This window comes from Protopterus annectens, chromosome 2.part2 (genome assembly GCF_019279795.1).
Source record: "Protopterus annectens isolate FY-2018-M chromosome 2.part2, PAN1.0, whole genome shotgun sequence".
NCBI classification, from domain to species: domain Eukaryota; kingdom Metazoa; phylum Chordata; order Ceratodontiformes; family Protopteridae; genus Protopterus; species Protopterus annectens.
Genome location: NC_056730.1, coordinates 331,319,099 through 331,337,558, shown reverse-complemented (window position 1 = coordinate 331,337,558; position 18,460 = coordinate 331,319,099). Strand labels below are relative to the sequence as shown.

The 18,460-nt window shown below is 41.8% G+C and overlaps 1 protein-coding gene across 1 annotated transcript in view; it reads left to right on the top strand.

The window, feature by feature from the left end:
* Window positions 1-18,460, top strand: part of RAD17 (RAD17 checkpoint clamp loader component) — a 1,292,309-nt gene that overhangs the window by 290,815 nt on the left and 983,034 nt on the right. The window lies entirely within an intron of this gene.

Sequence of the window (18,460 nt, the reverse complement as noted above, 5' to 3'; positions counted from 1 at the left end):
ACCTAAAACGCTTATGGAGTCAACATTGTCACAGCCTGGAAACAATGAATTCCTATCATTCCTTGCCTGCAACTAGAGTTCCTATGATGGGCAGAGGCCTGCCACCAAAATAAGGGACTGTCATTCATTCCACCCCCTGCCACCCAAACCCTGACTACAGATGCATCAGACTATGCTTTTGGGGGGGGGGGTGCATCTGGCAGGGAGATGCATTCAGGGCCAGTGGAGCCCAAATCAAATGCACCTGCATATCAATCAGAAAGAGATGCTAGCTGTACAGAATGCTCTTACAGCCTTCAAGGACCATCTTCATCCAGGACAACTACTGATGAAGACAACACCACAGTCATGTGGTACATAAACAAGCAGGAGGGTGCACATTCCTACCCCCTTTGCAGACTAGCCATGGCATTGTGGAACACGGCCTTGACTTATCAAATACATTTACAAACTCAATTCCTGCCAGGAAAGCAAAACACTCTGGCAGACGAACTAAGCAGAAATGTTATGGACCCACACAAATGGAAACTGGATCCACAATTCTTCAGCATGTTGACATGCAAATGGGGGAGCCCAGACATAGATCTTTTTGCCTCACCCCAAAACTATCAGTTGGACAAATTCTGCACAAGAATTCATCACAAAAAAGCTTGGAAAGTGGATGCTCTATCCTTCAGCTGGGAAAACCTATCAGTCTATGCCTTTCCCCTCTGCCTCTGCTCTCCAAGGTCTTACTAAAAGCCAGACAGGAAAAAACAAAAATTATTCTGATTGCTCCAGACTGGCCTTGCCAACACTGGCACCCTCTCCTGCGGAATATGTCGCACCTTCCTCCATGGTACCTGTCTCAGACACCTCACCTACTGTCTCAGCAGAACTATCAAATTCTGCACACTCAGCTCCAAACTTTGAATCTTGCAGCATGGCTAATCAACTAATTCACCAGTTGTATCTCTCAGCAAACCTGTGATGGATGTCATTTTGGAGGCTAGAAGGCCTAGTAGTAGAAAATCTTATGCTGACAAATGGAAAAGATTCTGTGCCTGGAACCAAGCACAAGGAATAAGCACAGCAATGCCCAATATTACTCAGATTCTGCAATACTTAACTGAGATGCTTCACAAGGGCCTATCTTTTTCTTCCATAAAAATTCATGCCTCTGCCATTTCAGCTCATTACAACACAGAGCCTCCACTCTTTTCTCATCCTCTGCTAAAGCAGTACCTCAGAGGGGCCAAAAATTTAAGAACTCCCAGGAGAGCACCAACTTCTGCATGGGACCTCAATTTTGTTTTGGAAAAACTCACTCTACCTCCTTTTGAGCCAGCTGCTACTGCGGACCTAAAATTTCTCTCTTGGAAAACAGCTTTTCTTTTAGCAGTCACTTCAGCTAGAAGGATTTCAGAACTACAGGCTCTTATGGCAGTGGAACCTTTCATTATGTTTTACCCTGACAGGATGGCTCTCAGGACCAATCCGTCCTTTATGCCTAAAGTGGTATCTAGTGTGGCCCTTAATCAGACCATTCATCTGCCAACTTTCTTCCCAAATCCACAAAATAAGGGTGAGCGGATTCTGCATTCATTGGATGTACACAGACAACTAAGATTCTACTTAAACAGGACAATATCTCTAAGAAAATCTGAACAATTACTGGTGGCATTTGCTGCAGGGGCAGAGGGAAAGGCTATTTCAAAGCAGACTATTTCCAAATGGATAAGCCATTGTATTTGTTTCTGCTGTATGCACCATGGTAACCCTTTCCTCAAGGGGATCAGATCTCATTCCACCAGGGCTGCATCTACTTCAGCAGCCTTTCTCAGAGGGGTTCCTACCAAAGACATTCTAGAAGCTGCTACCTGGAGCTCATTTCATGTGTTCACCAAACATTACCATTTACTTCTCTTCTCTAAATCCAGAGCAGGCTTTGCCACTGCTGTCCTGCAGGGCCTTATAGCTGCTCCTAATGCTGTATAAATCCATTCTCCCAACCATAGCTTAGGGATTCTACCCAAATGTAATGACTGCAGCAGTGAAACATGAATAACATAGTATAGTTGTGTACACTTACCATAAATGTAGATGTTCGAGTGTATTCACTGTTGCAGTCCTGGTTACCCTCCCTCCAGCCCCCTGTTTTTCTCTAACTATACCTCTCATTTCTGTTACTATCTTTAAAAGCCTTTTTGGTGTATTTGCTTTTGTTTGGAGGTATATGTTTTGTGTTGTTTGTTGTATGTATATATATATATATATATATATATATATATATATATATATATATATATATAAAATTGATATTTTTTTTGCTCCCCATTTGGGAGGGCACCTGACATCTGGGGCAAGAAAAACTGATGTAATGGCGTCGGCTGCATGTTTTATATATCCCTGACGACCTGACGTCATGGAAGAGGAGACAGCAACCGACGCAGGACCCAAAACTTTGTTAATCAGACTGACTGAGGGCAACCTGCCAGCAGATTACCCAAATGTAATGACTGCAACAGTGAATACACTCAAACATCTACATTTATGGTAAGTGTACACAATTGTACTTTTCTCACTTCAGACCCTTCATATGTGGTTAGAAGTTGTTTCCTTAGTGTGCTGTACAAAGTCTGTCTGAATATTTAACTTTAATAAATGCTTTGCTTGGTGTATATTATGCTGAGTTATGTTCTCTGACTGCTGTGCTCCATATTGTCCCCCTCTAAAACAAGCAACCTATCAGTCAGAACAGAAGGCAGATTTGGGTCCTGACCTTGGACAAGCTAACATGGACTGTCAATATAGACATTTTGCAAAGAATTTTTTCCCTTCTGACACCAGTCTAATGCTTTTTGTTTCCCTTTCATAATCCACTGTTGGCTTTTACTTTTAACATTATTTCTACTACTTTCTGATCGTGCCTTTTTAGGAAACCATTAAGACCTGTGTGCTGTAATGGTCATAGTTTCAATATTGAAGTTTTCTGTCATTCATAATCAAATCATTTTTGAATTCTCAACAGTCAGCAGCTGAATAACTTCTGAGCTGGCCCCATGTCTGCATTCGGACACTCCCTCTATATTCATGATACCTATGTCTCTGAAAGGTGTAAACTGATTAGTAACGAAAGATGCCAGGTTCAACAGCTTGTAGGTCCACAGCAATTGTTTCATAGATCAGAAGCATGCTAACAACAAACCTTGGCTTAGATTTGTTATATTTCAGGAACCCTTTGCAACTTTTACCAGTTTGTTTCAAGTCAGAAATTTGATCAAGGTTATTGTTTCTTGGTACTGTAGTCTCTCCACAGAGGCATGTCTAAATCAAAAATGCCATTTCTTTAAAACCTCCAGTTTCTGGTCATGTTATCTGAAGCTGTGGACCACATTCTCACATTTACTGTTTTTAAGGTCTAGAATGTTGGCACAGTAATGTCTGGAACTACTGAATTCGAGTCACTATGTTTATTAAATATATTTTTAGAATCATTGACGTGAAAGGAAAACATTAGCTATCATTTATGACTCAAACTCAAGACCTCCATTCTGCAGTGCTGGCATCACTATCGCTGGGCCAACAGGAGCATGTGAGCTACATTTTTTTTTCTCCCACCCTGGCATTTTTCAAGTGTCTTCAAAGTCAGTTGGAAATAAATTATGTACTTCCTTTTCTAGATACAAGTGGATATTTAAGCACTGTATCTAACATTAGTAAGTTAATGCCAGAGAAGGGGCTCTTGCTATCTTAAGAGTGTGCAATTGCAAGTCTTGTGTTGGCCTAATAAAAGGTATTTCATCATGTCTGTGTTCCTGGGTTGCCATGATTTAAGTTGGCATATTCATGTTACTGGAACATGTGGACCAGTGTCTTTGTAGGCACCATTTTTTAGCAACTACCCTTCTCTTGCCAGCTCGAGCCCCTCCCCTTGGTCCCTAATGTGATGCTGCTTGCTAACTCTCCAGATCTTGTTGCCACCTTTTCGGAATGACTTCTTGGAGCTAGTTTGAATTATAGTGAATATCTTTTTTTTTTTGTTTGCTCTTCAGACAAGTCTATTATATATTTTTGCTAATGTCCTTCATTTTTAATCGTCATTACCCTAGCTCCCCCTTACCATTTCTATTCCCACCTCAGAAAGTGTTTTATTTTTTTCCTCTTTTTTGTTTTTCCTTCCATATTGTTCACTATCTGTAGCAACTGAGGTTTAATCATTTTTACTGCACTGTTGTAGACCTTTGAGTGTGTGTTGATGTTAATATTGTTGACTTCCTCGCTAAAATAGGAGTTAGGACTTGTCTGTCCACTGATATGTGGACCTGTGCCACGTGTTTGTTGTTTTCTGTTGTAGCTGCTGCTGTTGGTATATTTCTGTTTGCGGTGTAAAACTAGGTGTTGTCCATTTCCAGAGTCGAGTGTGGAAGGTAAGGCAAGGCCTCTGTTTTTAAAAATGTTCTCAGTGTGGATACAAGATCCTGACCAAAGATCCATAAGATTTTGCATTGTATGCCTTGGTGTTGAGTATCTTGGTGTTGACTGCTTGGTATGCAATAATTTCAGTTCCAGGACTCTACTGCACAGAAAGAACTTATAAATCTTAAGGAGAAAAAGGTTGACGGAGGACAAGAGAGAACCTGATTCCCAAAGTGTGGAAAAGAAAAAAGAAAGAGACTAGTGGAAGATGTGAAGAAACTGTCAGTTTTGGAGGCACTCACCAATCAAGGTGCCAGTTTTATCCATCTCTCCTCCACCTTGGCTGGTCCCATCTATGTCCACCTCACTAGACGTTTACACCTTATCTGGATTCCTCAGGCCATGTGGACTCTGTTCTGAGGAGGAGGAGGACAAGTCGCTTCTCCTCTGTGCAGGAGTTCTCAAGATTCTTATCTTCCAGACCAGCTTTTGCCATGTCTTTCTCTTTCTTCTTTTCAAGGTCCGTTTGGAGTACAACCCATTTAAACAGGGGCAAGATGATGTCAGCCTTTGTAAAGGGTAAACTCCAGTGTGGTTGTTCTCTTTGCCACCCTCTGTCTCTAGGATGGCAAGAGAAGAAATGCCTTCTTTTATTGTCTCTTCCTTCCTCAGATCCAGTCTTGGTACCAGGAGCATTGGAGTCCAATATAGAACTTGTGCTGATATCTGTGGTCTCACAGGATCTTTTTTGTGTGTGGGTTTCTTTAGGTCCTTGGTATTGGCGGATGGGTTGACTCTGACATGATCTGTGTCATCCCCACTAGGTCTAATGGGGTCCACTCTGAGAGATGCTTGGTGCCAACATCAATGCCAATCCTTTCCAGTGCCTTGTGTGTCAGTGTTTTTGGTGTTTGGTCTCTCTCTGCTGAAACCTGACCTTGCTATGTTGGCTCTAGAGTCATCTAGATAATTGGTCAGCATTGTTGTTGTTTTCACGACTTCAGCTCTTGACCAGTCATTGCTGAGGACTTCAGCCTTATTGGTGCTGAGGGGGTCTGATCAGGTCCCCAGGCAACATACAGGGACCTGAAAATAGTGGGAGGTTGGCATAATGATTAAGGTGTTTACCTTACAGACACAAGGTGCAGGGTTTGAGTCTCACATGAGATAATTGGCTAGGCTTAAAATGTCCCACAAGGGCAGTTAGCCTAGCACTAATCTATGAACCTATGAACACTGTCAGTTGATTATATCTCTGAATACCATGAAAGCTAAATACTTCTCTTCCTTATCAGTCTTGTCCATTATGGACAGAGGAGCTCTTGTGTTTTCCAGGTTTCCCAAGTCTGGGATTTTTTTCTGATGCTACACCACAAGCAGATAGATGCATGCCCACTTATCCCCCACCCCACCAAATTACCCTTTTCCAAAGGGAACTTGAGCAATAGAGGCCTATATTTGTGATTTCTCACATTTACAGGTTGCCAGATGGACATAGTACTGTCCCCATTTAGAAGGATTGCTATTGCCCAAGCAGTCAAGACGCACTTAAATCACTGCTACATCTGGATTTAGGGTGTTTTAAAGTGTTGAGCTTCATGGCAGCAGCGTCCATGCAAACAGTTCTACGTGCCAGGCTTATAGATGAAAATAATACAGTGGACATTGAGGGTTCAATGGGGCCAAAGCCAGGCAACATGTTTGAGACTATTAGACTGGCTTCATCTTGCAAGAAGCACTTGTCCTGGTCAACAGACACACAAAACCTGGCAGCAGGCATGCTATTCACGCAGCAAATAACAAAGATCATGGATACAATGGTTGTGTACTAACTGGTACTTAAACAGGACTGTCCAAGGAGTGTGGAACACCCACAAGGCTAATTTGCATGTCCGCATCCTTGAGATAAGAGCAGCCTATCTAGTGCTGCAGGCATTTCAAGACCTATGTCCATCCAACCAAACAGTTATGGCAGTAGTGTAATACATCAACAAGCGGGGAGGAGTGTGCTGTTGTCTCTTTTGTGGCAGGCTATATGAGAGTTTGGTAGGGGCCATAGCATCACACAGTTTTTTCATTGCAGTGCATATCCTGGGAGTATCCACTGTAAATGTGGGCGGATGAAGCAGACAAAGTAATGCTTCCTTATGAATGGTCTCTCAGTGAGTTAACTGACAAGATTTTTTCCTTTATGGGGAGATCCTTGTTGTGATCCCTTTGCTGTACCCGTCAGACACCAAATGTAATGGTTTTGTCCCCAACAGGGATATAACCATCAAGAGATGCATTCACCTGCAGTGGGCCCCCAGGGCTCCTTTGTACATTTTCCATAATTCCACTGATCTCCCAATTCTTACAGAAAACCAGAATGTCCATACGTTTCTCGTAACCTTGTTGTGGCTACATCAGGAGTGGTACCCCTTACTATGACTTTTGTTAAGGAGAAAGACCGTTTTATCACAGCAACCCATCTGGGCAGTCTTACCTGGACATTCAGGCACTCTGAATTAACAGCATAGTTTATGCAGTTTGAGTAATGGCCAGAGACCCAGCATTCTCTTTGAAGTGACGCAGTTAGTAATAGCTACTCAAAAACCATATAAGGTTATGTAGAAAGGCAAATGGCTTAAATTTCAATGTTGGGCAAGCAACAGAAAATTGACCCAGCCACAGCATCAGTTTCCCAAGCATTAACTTTTTTGTCTGAGCTATTTTAAAAAGGGGCTAGTTATTCTTCACAGTGCGTATAACAGCCACCTTTTTCTACGGAGGATTCCTTCATTGTCCCTGGCATCCCACAGGACATGCAAGGCCTTTCTGAAAGGTATCTTTCATTTTTGGCCTCCTTTACATTCCTCATGCCCTCCCGGGTTCTCCTTGGAGGATTTAAATTTTATTCTATAAAAGTTAAGTCTGCCACCTTTGAAACCAGCTCATTCTGCTGATCTAAAGGTCCTCTCTTGGAAAACCCTGTTTTTAGTAGCCATAATGTCAGACGGAAGAGTTTCAGAATTGCAGGTTGTTGTTTTGGCATCAGTACTTAATTTCCTAGTAAATATAGGGTGCCCCTGAGAAGAAATAGTTTCTTCATGCCAAAAGTTGGCACTCGGACTAATATCACACAGCCCATTCACCTAGCAGTGCTCTTTCCTGAATTTCTAAGCCAGGGAGAATGCTGACTACATTGCCTAGATTTGCACAGCTAAGATTGTATCTGGACAGAACAGGAAAGATGCTAAACTGTTCTTTTTCCTTGCATTAAAATGTCAAGCTAACAAATAATTCCCTTTCTAAATGCCTGACTGACACTATTAATTTTTGTTAATGTTCTAGCAGCAAAATTTTGCCTAACAAGCCTAAGGTGAACTCTGTCAGATCTCAAGCCTTATCTACAGGATTCCTCAAAAATATTACCACTGAATATTTATGCTGTGGCTATATGGTCCACCGTGCATACTTTTGCAAAACATTACAATTTGAATTCCATTTTCTGACCTAGAGCCTAATTTGAGGAGTCTGTTCTCTGAGGAATTTTGTATTGTGTACCACTCAAGTCCTGCTGGGGATTCTGCCCATGTGCTCCAGTGTTCGGACTGTATCAACTTAAATATGCAAGTTATGTACTTACCAGAATGTTTGATTTATTTGGTATTAGTTTAGACAATGGAAGCAGCCCAATAATCTACCTCCACCAAAATGTACCTTCCAAAGGGACTTTAGGTGATGGCTCTACAAGTTATCACTTGCTACTTGATAATGTCTTTCTGTAGTTATTATTTCAGCCTAGTGTCACTCCACCTGGGGAGTTAGCAAGCAGCATATTGGGAAACAAGGAAAGGGGCTCAAGCTGGCAAGAGATTGGTCATTGACGAAGATTGGTGCCTATGGCAATCAGTCCATGTGTTCCAGTGTCTGGACAAATACCAACTAAATCTGTCATTCTAGTAAGTAGATAACTTGCACGTTTGTTAGTGGATCAACATGGCATTTCTTATTTTTTTTTCTTATTGCTTCAGAAGGAAAATTTCCAAATTGCAAGCTTTGTCTTCCAGACCACTGCATGTAACTTTCCATAAAGACAAAGTTTCTTTGCACACAAATACAGACTTCATGCCAAATGTAGCAACAGAAATGAGGTTTAAACCAGATCATTAACATCCCAGTTTTCATTCCACAGTATTCTGACAGTGATTAGTATTCACTACATTGCTTAGAATGTCCATCATAAATTACATTTCTGTCTGGATGGAGCTAAAGCTATTAGGAAGGATGATTAACTCTTCATTTCTCTTTCTCACCGCAGAATGGAGCAAAACATTTTCTAAGTTACTATGTCCAGATTGTTCTCAGAATGTATTCTTTTGTAAAATAAAAATGTAATAAAGTTATACCTACCAAACCCAAAGGTACATTCAGCTATAGTAGTGGTTTCCTAAATAGCATTTTCAGAAATGCTGCTGTGTATGATACATGTGCAGCACTACCATAGTCTTCACTGCATACCATTGCATGACACTATATGTTGGGTGTGATCTGAATGTATCTGGGTCTATCCTTAGAGCCACAATTTTGAGAGTCTTGTAGCCATCCAAGAAGTTATGCTGAAAACCATATCTTGTGGTTGAAGTGGATGGACTGGATTATGTAGGACAGGAAAGTTATGCACTTACCATGGCATTAGATTGTCATTATCCATGTCCGTCCACTTCAACAAACCCATCTTGCTTCTCCCATCCATTGTAAGCATTCTGGAGAGAGATCTGCAGGATCTACCAGTGGCGTTTTGGGCTTTATGTGAATGCTTTTGTTCTCAAATGCAATCTTGACGTGGAGAGAAGGGAGAGATGATGAGCATTATGGGAGTGAGGAAAGAAGTTTTGAAGCCTGAAAAAGTCTTAAGGTGCTGAACAGCTGTTGCTTGTAGCTGTCATTCCTGTGGTTGAAATGAACATATGTGGACCATGAATCTCTAATGTTATAATACATAAGTTTCATTTCTAGTAAAGGCAGTGCCTGTCCTGTTGCCCCACTGTATGGATCTTTTAACTTTGAATAAGGGATTCCTAGTCAACCTCGGTGTTGGAACACTAAAACTGACAATGTGGATAGTTTGGCCGTCTTCGCCCTTTTTAGACACCTGTTTTCTGAGGGTGTGCTGCACATCTTGAGTGAAGGTTCTCCCTTTTGTGCCTTTGCAAAGACCAGGACCCACATTCCTGTGAGATATCCCTGATTTGTACCTATTCACCAGACATCATAAGCCTCACTGGTATTTATTTATTTATTTTGCATTTGTTAACCGAGATAGTCCGACTGGACACAGGTCCATTTTCAGCGGAGGCCCGGGGAGAAAAGCCCCCACATGTGGATAGATACAGAAGAGTTAACAGTAGTAGTTTTATACAGTTACATATAGATATCAGTTACAGAATTATATGATTACTTACATACTTAAAAACCTGGAATACATACATACTTAGAAACTTTACAATATTAATTTTCTTGTTAGAACATAAACATTTGTAGTGGTACAAGGCTGAGTAAGTTAGCATAATATTTGGTAGTACAATACATTTGAGAGAGAGAGGCAATGTTTCAGACTTTTTAAGACTTTTCCACAAATAGCCAGGGAGTAAAGTGAATGGTGAGATGGTTAGTCGGGGTTGGTACAGGGGCACAGCCCGTGACTTTTTAGTATTGATCTTCTCAGTCTGTCCGCTACCATGACCATAACTCTTCCAGTTGCCAGTTAAGCAAAAAGAAAGGAATGTTGAATCAAGTACCACAGAGACGCGCACAAATGACTCCACTATGAGAGCTGAAGTGTGTCTTGAAAAAGCTTAACTTACCCGCCCTTTAAACCAGCTGCATGTGCTTCTCTAAAACTTCCATCCTGGAAAACTACATTGTTAGTAATACTAACTTATTTTTAGAAGACTTTTGGTACTGTATGTCCAGTGTGTAGAGAGCCCTTTCTGTTCCTTTTACAAGGACGTAAAAAGTCCTATGGGCTAATCCTTTCTTCACGCCTAAGGTGGTGACAGAATTGTCCCTGAACAAAGGTAATTACCACCCTGTATTTTTGGCATCACCACAAAATAAGGGGGGGGGGGATCTTGCGTTCACTAATGTTCACAAACAAGTGAGATTTTCTTGGACATAAACAACTGCTCAAACTTCCAGAAACACTTTATTACTTTTCTGAAGGGCTGGGAGGATAAGCTGGTTAACAAACCTACCAATTCGAAGTGGATAGCAGAGTGCATCTGCTTTTGTTACTCCTTTTCTTGGCAAGACAATTCCATGACATGTTACAACCAGTGCGGCTACCACCACCTTCCTGAGAGGGGTTAGCATGCAGTTTTTATACTGAAATAACAACTTGGTTATTTTTCAAAACATTATAATATTAGCAATGATTCAAAGCCAGGGAAGACTTAGGCACAGCCATTCTGCAGGGCCTGTTTGCCCCTACTATATCTCAGGGCCAGTCACTGTCTGCTCCATAGGCTCTAGGAGTCTTTCCAACAGTCAGTATTGCAAAAGTGAGTATTGTGCACTAGTCTGAGGCTTCTGGTTGAGGTTTGCACCCTTGAGATCTAGTTCTTCCAGGGTGGGTTATGCTCTGGCACCCTTCTGCTGGATTACTTTTGCCAGAGCATGAAAGATTTGAAGATGCCAGCTGACATCCCTTTATATCACCAGTGCCCTAACATCTGGGCAAGAGAGTATCTGCTGGATCAAGAGGGGAAAGGGTGAAGAGTTCTGGAATTCTGGCTTACCATCAGGCTTCTGCAGGCAGGAATCTCATGAGTAAGCATTGCAACAGTTTATATATTTGAATATTTACTGTTGTGGTAAGAAGGGCTGACATTTGGTGAAAGTAGAGCTCTCCTTGCCCCCCCCCCCAACACACCCAAACATACATCCCCTAGATCCCTTCCTTTCTCCACATCTCGACCTCCTCAAATCGTCTGATTACGTTTTTATACCTGTTCTCATTGTTGTCATACTCTTCCAGTTTTCCTGCGTCCTGTCTACACATATTTACTGGGCTAGACTGGACTGTAGAGGAAGTAACTGAATTAAGCCAGGTGTCTGGGGAACACTAGACCTCCAGAAAACATAGGGCTCTAGAACCTTTGAGGTGCATTTTCAAGTTTTTTTGTTAAACAACTTTTTCATTGTGTGATGGCCTGAAGAAAAATCATGACTAAGTAAAAATTCAGTTCTGCTCCTGTACTGCGATTTTTCTTGCATCCTTTCAACATGTCGTAACTATCAAGAATGCACTGTAGTAGCTGTAGAATAAGTAATCAAATTAAGCCGTGGGTCTGGGGCGTCCAAGGCCCCCCAAAAACATTGAGTTTACAAGTTTTATCTGACAAAATAGTTCACAGTGCCATGAGAAGATGCATGCTTATGAGGATACGTAAATCATATCTGGGAATATTGCCTGCTTTACTACTCCCTTAAATTCTGTTAGATTACATCATAGTTGTCAATAACTATAGTCATATGTTTCAAGCGCCTGCTGTTAAACATGTTTAACAGCATGCTTCCTTACCCTGTACCCAGCCCCCCCCCCCAAAAAAAAAAAAAAAAAAGACATCAACCTTCTGTGTACCACTCTGATATCCGACTTGGGCGAAATTGAAAGAGCAAGTAGAAGATGGTAACATATTTGACCTGTTGCATCAGATTTACATAAACAGCATGCGTCCTTACCCTACCCCAGAAGCATAGCTACCTGCATACATAGCTGACGTTTGATTGTGAGGAACGTGGAAAAGATAATGATCACAGAAATGCATATCAGCTTGTTGCTCCTAAACAGTACACTGCCCCCAGATAAGGTTTAGTGACCTCTGCATACCTCTGAGGTTTGAGGAAAGTCAAAGAAATAATGACCACACTGTCAGCAGCTCCAGCACAAGCTATAGTGAACCTTCTGTGCATACTTCTAAGGACTGGGAGGAAAGTCAATGACCAGACTGTCCACAGCCCCAAACTAGCTATAACAAACTTGTGTGCACACCTCTGAAGTTTAATTGTGAGGAAAATTAAAGTTGTAGTAACCATGCCATCCCCAGCACCCATACAAACTACAGCAACTTTCTGTGCACCCCAATAAGCAGAGCTGTGTTTTAGACTAGGTGAGGTTTAGAACAGAGGCCACTATTTAAGCCTATGTCAAATCCCACTGATATACCCTAGGGCATGGGGTTATCAGGTCCCCAAAAGCTCCTGGGATCCGGCTGTTATGTGATGCATTTTGTGCCTCATTTTTTTTAAGGTACTGACTTGCAAACTATTTTTGTTTTACTGCTATCTAGAAAAGCTATTTGCCTACTAGTATTGTGGGTCTGCGGATAAAAAGTAGTGATATTTTTTTTCACGTGCACATATGCAGTGACACTGCCCATGAAAGCAAAGTCTGTCATGAGGTACATTTATTTTTCTCTCTCTCACACACACACACACACACTGAATGATATGTTTCTAACAAGTCAGGTATATCACAAAATGTACTGATTTTCATACACACACACACACACACACACACACACACACACAATGCCCTGACAAATGAGGCTTATCATAAGATATACACACACAACACACTTACATTTCACCTATGTCATGTGTATGGAGTATTAGAGAAGATGTGAGCATGTGGATAAATCCCTTCCACAGAGGAAGCTAAAGCTGAGAACTCAACCATTGCTATATGCTGTGAGAAGGCTGTGCTACTTGCTGTGCCAATGTGTCAGTGATTAGTTAATTTTGTGTACGTCTTGTTTCACTTAGAACACCAGAGATGGATGCTATGTGCAATGTTGATACTTGTGATGGAAACTGAAAGAAATTATGGCCAACTCGGTACTCCTAAAAACAATGCACCCCCCACACACACACACACACACACACACACACACACACACACACACACACACACACACACACACACACGCATACAAGCAAAAGACATAGCATTACTAGTTTTACACTGATTTCAGCAAGTGCAATACATTGACACACTGCTGCTACTCCAGATCAGTGACTGATATTTACCATTGATCAGACAGCAGCAGGAGTAAGTCACCCATATCCATAGGTAGCCTATGTACCCACCATCAATTACAGCCCCTTTAGTGACTGTGTACACCTTAGATGCCTGATTGTAATCAAAACAGAAATAATCATGGTTAGAGTAATAAAGTATTTCCTCTTTACAGAAATGCACACTAGTCATACAAAGCCAGATTAGTGACTGCTTAAACTGAGGAAATGACAAGTTAGTATATTCACCTATTGCTCCCACCTCCACCCAGAAGTTATATCCACTTTTGTGTAAACTCCAGGTATTTGATTGTGGTAAAAGATGATGGCCATGTAGTGCTTCTTAACTTTGCTTCACAAAAATCATAGACATCCTTAATTATTTCAAGTAGCTTAAAAAAATCACTTTAATTCTGCATGGCCAGAGTAACGTGCAAACAGTAGCAGTTAGTCATTTTCTTCCATAGATAGTCCCAGAAATTACTAAACAAAATCCCATTGTTCCTACAATGCCAAAATGAGCAAACAGCAGCACTGGAGGACTTGCCTCCAAAATAATGAGGCAAGTAATCTTGAAAAGCCATGATTGATGTGTTCTGTGATTTCCCAACCTTTTTAGTCAAGAAGTCCTGAATTCTGTTTCAATTTAGTTAAAATTCCACTGTAGAAAGTTGCAAGCTTTTCCATTTTTTTTCTTCACTCAATTCCAAATATGTGCACTTCCTCTTGATTCTTCCGGCTTTTTCATCCTCTGCTTATTGGCTGAGCCCTGCCTCTGACGCACTGAATCTGTTAACGGAACCATGTCAAGACTGGACATTGGGCAGTACCACCAAAAAAAGCAGTTAATTTCAGAGGCGTATGTCTAAGTGCCCCACACATTTGTATTTTTAAGGTGGTGAGTTAAGTTATAGTCCCCCCCCCCCCAGAGTTATTTGAAGTCATTGTTCATTCATTCCTTTGAGTTTCAGCAGGTAGTCTGTTTAACTATTAAATCTCTTAGGCAGCATCATGCTACTACAAATGTGAGGAATTCATATATGCTTCTTTTTCTGGTGATTCGGTATGCACAGGACACTGTTTTGCCTGACATTTATTTTAAATTCAGATTGATGCTCTTGAAAGTTGCACTGGTGTTAGTGTAGTGGCAGTGATGACCTTGGAGTCAGTATAATAGAAATGGTGTATTGTGAGACCAAGGCTTCCCCATGATGAATGGCCCTCCACATAAGGAAGATAGATGCACAAAAATTAATTCAAAATTTTCTGTGGTAACTTGTTATATGTGTAATACATTATGTGGATATGGGTGTTTTGGTCTGATTGCTGCTTGTCAGCTCACAAGCAAAGTTTTCTTAATGAAGTTCGCCTTAGCAAGTACTACATTGTTGCCCTGCAGAATTAATGGGAGCACACTTAAGGGAGTTTTGCTGGATTAAATTTAGCATTAAATCTTGCATTTGTGATCCAGTGATGTGGCATTTTCAGTAAGGTTAACTCATGCTTTATACATTGTATATTGAATGTGTCAGTTTTCTATATTGTGTGTGTGTGTGTGGGGGGGGGGGGGTCTGTGTGCACGCATATCTTTATGTATAAAATATTTACTGGTCTAATTCTTAAATTTGTCTAGCATTTGGTCTATCTGATATCTGGGTATCAAAACTGCAGTCTTTCAGAGTTACAGTTCATGACCTTGGTATTAATTAGGTAGCAGTAGCTTCAGAGTTGCTTTACCTTTGTGTGATGTCCTTTCATGTGACCACTTTTTTTTGTGCATGCCTTCTTTTGAGTAATCATCAAAGATAATTCTGGGTGCACCCTTCTCTGTTATCTTTGAGAGTTTGAAGGGCTCTGGATGTTCGTGGCAGTCGGCGATCACCAATACCTAAGGCTAGCGTCCTGGGGGGCGTCATAAGCGCGTCGTTTGACGAAGTGTCAGCCATGCATCCGCATCAGGGGCCCGTTTGGCGAGTGCAGGTTGGTCAATGCGATGTTTCCGCAATTTGGCGAGTTAGCGTCACCGTACAGAGTTTTTCACGTTTTTTTGAAGTCAGTTTTGGCGTGCTAGTGCCTCAGTATTTAACTTTTGTTCTTTGCAGAAGATAACTGTAACAGAAGATCATAAAAAGTGAATAACTGGGAACATTTCTAAAAGCAGATGGAGTATTTTAAACTCGGCGTTGAAAAAGTTTTAAACGGTTACTATGAAGAGTATTAGATTAGTTATCTGAGTGTTATAGATAGGTTATTGCCTGCTAGGTAGATGTTTTTGCTCGGCGTTAGATTAAGCTACGTTGCAACACTGAAATGATGTCGGTGCTCGGTAAGTGCAGAGAAAAAGAAGTAAGGTCTAAATGTTTGAGGATAGAAGTCGAGACGCCGCCGTCCGGCATGCCCGGTAGCCATGCTCTCACAGCCGAGGAGCCAGAAGTCAGCTCTAGGACCTCTCAAGAGGTCAGCCAGTGCCCGGGCTGTTCAGGTAGAGGCAGAGGGAGGCTCAGCAGGTAACTGTTCGGGCCTCTCTTGTGCCCATTCTTCCTTTCCTTCCAGGCCCCTGGCTTCTCAGAGAGGGCTTTGTAGGTAGGGCAGGTAGGGGCTCTGCCTCAGCTTCTTTAAAGAAGTCTCCCCCAGAAGATCAGTTAAAATTCGTTAAAGGGGCAGAACCCTAGATAAAGAGCAGAAGCTTTGATTGATCCCTTGAAATATTCTGGAACATGGCACAGGAGTTTGATAGTCTTGGAATGACAGACTTGATAAGTTCCTGAGTTGTTCTGAGCTGAAGAGTCTGTTCCCTACTTGATTCTTTTCCTACTGATTCTTTTTCCTCTGTGGAGACTCTCACTCCTTGAACTTCACTCTAAAGTTTTTCCTCAACCCATGATTCACTCCAATTCAGCTTTTTTTCATTTTTCTAGACTCTTACTGAGACTTCCATGATCCTGTTTTTCCCTTAGCGAGATGAGGAGCTTATTACTCCTTCTCCCTGGATTGAATGGATGTTTTGCAGAGGCTTCTCTGAACTTCTTTGCCCCAGCCTGAGCCCTAAGTGGTGAGATGTTTTTTAGAGGGTGGCGAATGTTTTGCAGAGCTTCTCTGAACCTGCCTAACCAAGCCCTTCTTTCTCAGGGCCCAATAAAGGGCCTAAAAGTGCTGCAAATAAAGAAGGAAAGGTTAAATCCAGAAAGGGGCCGGAAAGTGCAAGGGCTTTGGAGTAAAAACTCTTCCCTCTGCATACAGTGGAAACTCTTTGGTCAATGATCTTAGATTTGAAATTTCAACTTATCCTTTTTCACAATGATCTCCCAGGTGGATGCTTTTGGAAATATTTCAATTCTCGGAAAAAATTGGTGTCTAATTGTGTTAATGTCTGAACTTTGAAGTAGGTGAGTTTTGAGATTGTTCATGTTGCTGTTCAAAGGCCTCTCGATTTGTGGCTAGTGGTGATTTGTGTGTTTAGACATGTGCATGGTTGAAGGATGATTTTTTTGCTATTTATAGTAAGATGTATTGTTTTGGATGCTCTGGATGAGTCTTTACAGACATGGATGACAACAGGGGAAGCAACAGGAAAAGTCTTTAAGGACATGTTGGGAAAAGCTCTGTGGAAGCATGGAGTTTAAATGGTGGAACCTAAGTAATTAGTAGAAGCAAGAAATTAAAGGGGTAAAGGTATCCTGCTTATGTAGGATGGGGGCTGGGTAGGGGGCTCAAGGTTAGGGGCAGAGGAGCTAGGTCTAGGTTGTAGGGGCAGGGCTCAGGTTCAGTTGTAGCAGACAGACTTCGAGGGGAAGGGTCAGTCAGGTTCTTTCGTCAGCAGGGTCTCCTTTGCAAGGAACCAGCTGGACTTTTCTTCGTCAAGCAGCTCCTTCTCAAAAGGCAGCTCCTTTGGATTCAAGATTTGGGATTTTTAAGGACTCCAAGAATGATGGCTGCTAATCATCATTCATGACAGATAGATTTTATTTCCACATCATGCCCCTTTCAAAGGCATGCCACATGTTCCTCCTCCACAAAGAAAGAGGCTCTAAAGAAGTTCTGCTTCAGTCAGTCCAGGGGCTATTATTTCAGTTACCCAGTAATCAGAAAGGGGGCTGATTTTTTATTTTTATCTGGGCCTAGTACCACTTGGGGAACCGTTCAGAAGACTGGGGGACCAATTATGCCTCCACAACCATTATTTATCTCTTCAAGTTCAAGATGTTGGCCGTTACAGCAACTGTTGTTCTGCTTGGGTAGGATCACTGGATGGTAACTTTGGATCTCAAGGCTGCAAGGTCTTTTCGGGGAAATCTAAGAAGCAGAAAGTCATGTGCCTTTTGAACTGAAGTGATTTTTCATTATCAGTTCTCTGCATTTTTCTTATGGCATTTCCAGGTATCCTCGTTCACAATAAGGTTGTGGCCCAGTATATTCAACTTGGCTTCAAGCTCTGGCAATTTTTACTTACTTGGGCTGGCTGCCTGATTCTGGCTCAGACTAGAAACAAGAAGATGCTGAAATGAATCTGTGAATAGCAATGCTAGCATGTCTAGTGCCTTGTGAGCGAAATAAAGTTCATCCTACACTCTCTCTGAGACATAAATAAAGTCCAGTCTAGTACCCTCTCAAGACAGCAGCAGGCCTTTTTTTTAACCCACAACAAACAAGAAGAGTCTGTCACATCTCATTCCAAAGTGTCTGTCATCAGAGTCCATGCTGACTGCCTTCACAGTCCGCATCTTGTATTCTGGTCATTTCCTCTGCCATGCTGGCCATGAGTATCTCAAAATGGTATCTCAAAATGTATGGACACAGCACTGCCAAGATTTGGACACTGTCATTCAAATAATACCTTGCCTTCAAAGGGAAACTCTTGTCATTGGCTTAATGTGGGGTGTCAAAAGGAATCTCTGTGGTGGGGGGCCCGGCTGCCACGAAGATCAGATTTCTCTGACACCCGGCCACCTGCTTGGGGAGCTTGCTAATCGGAAAAATGGAAAGTGGATACAAGACAAGT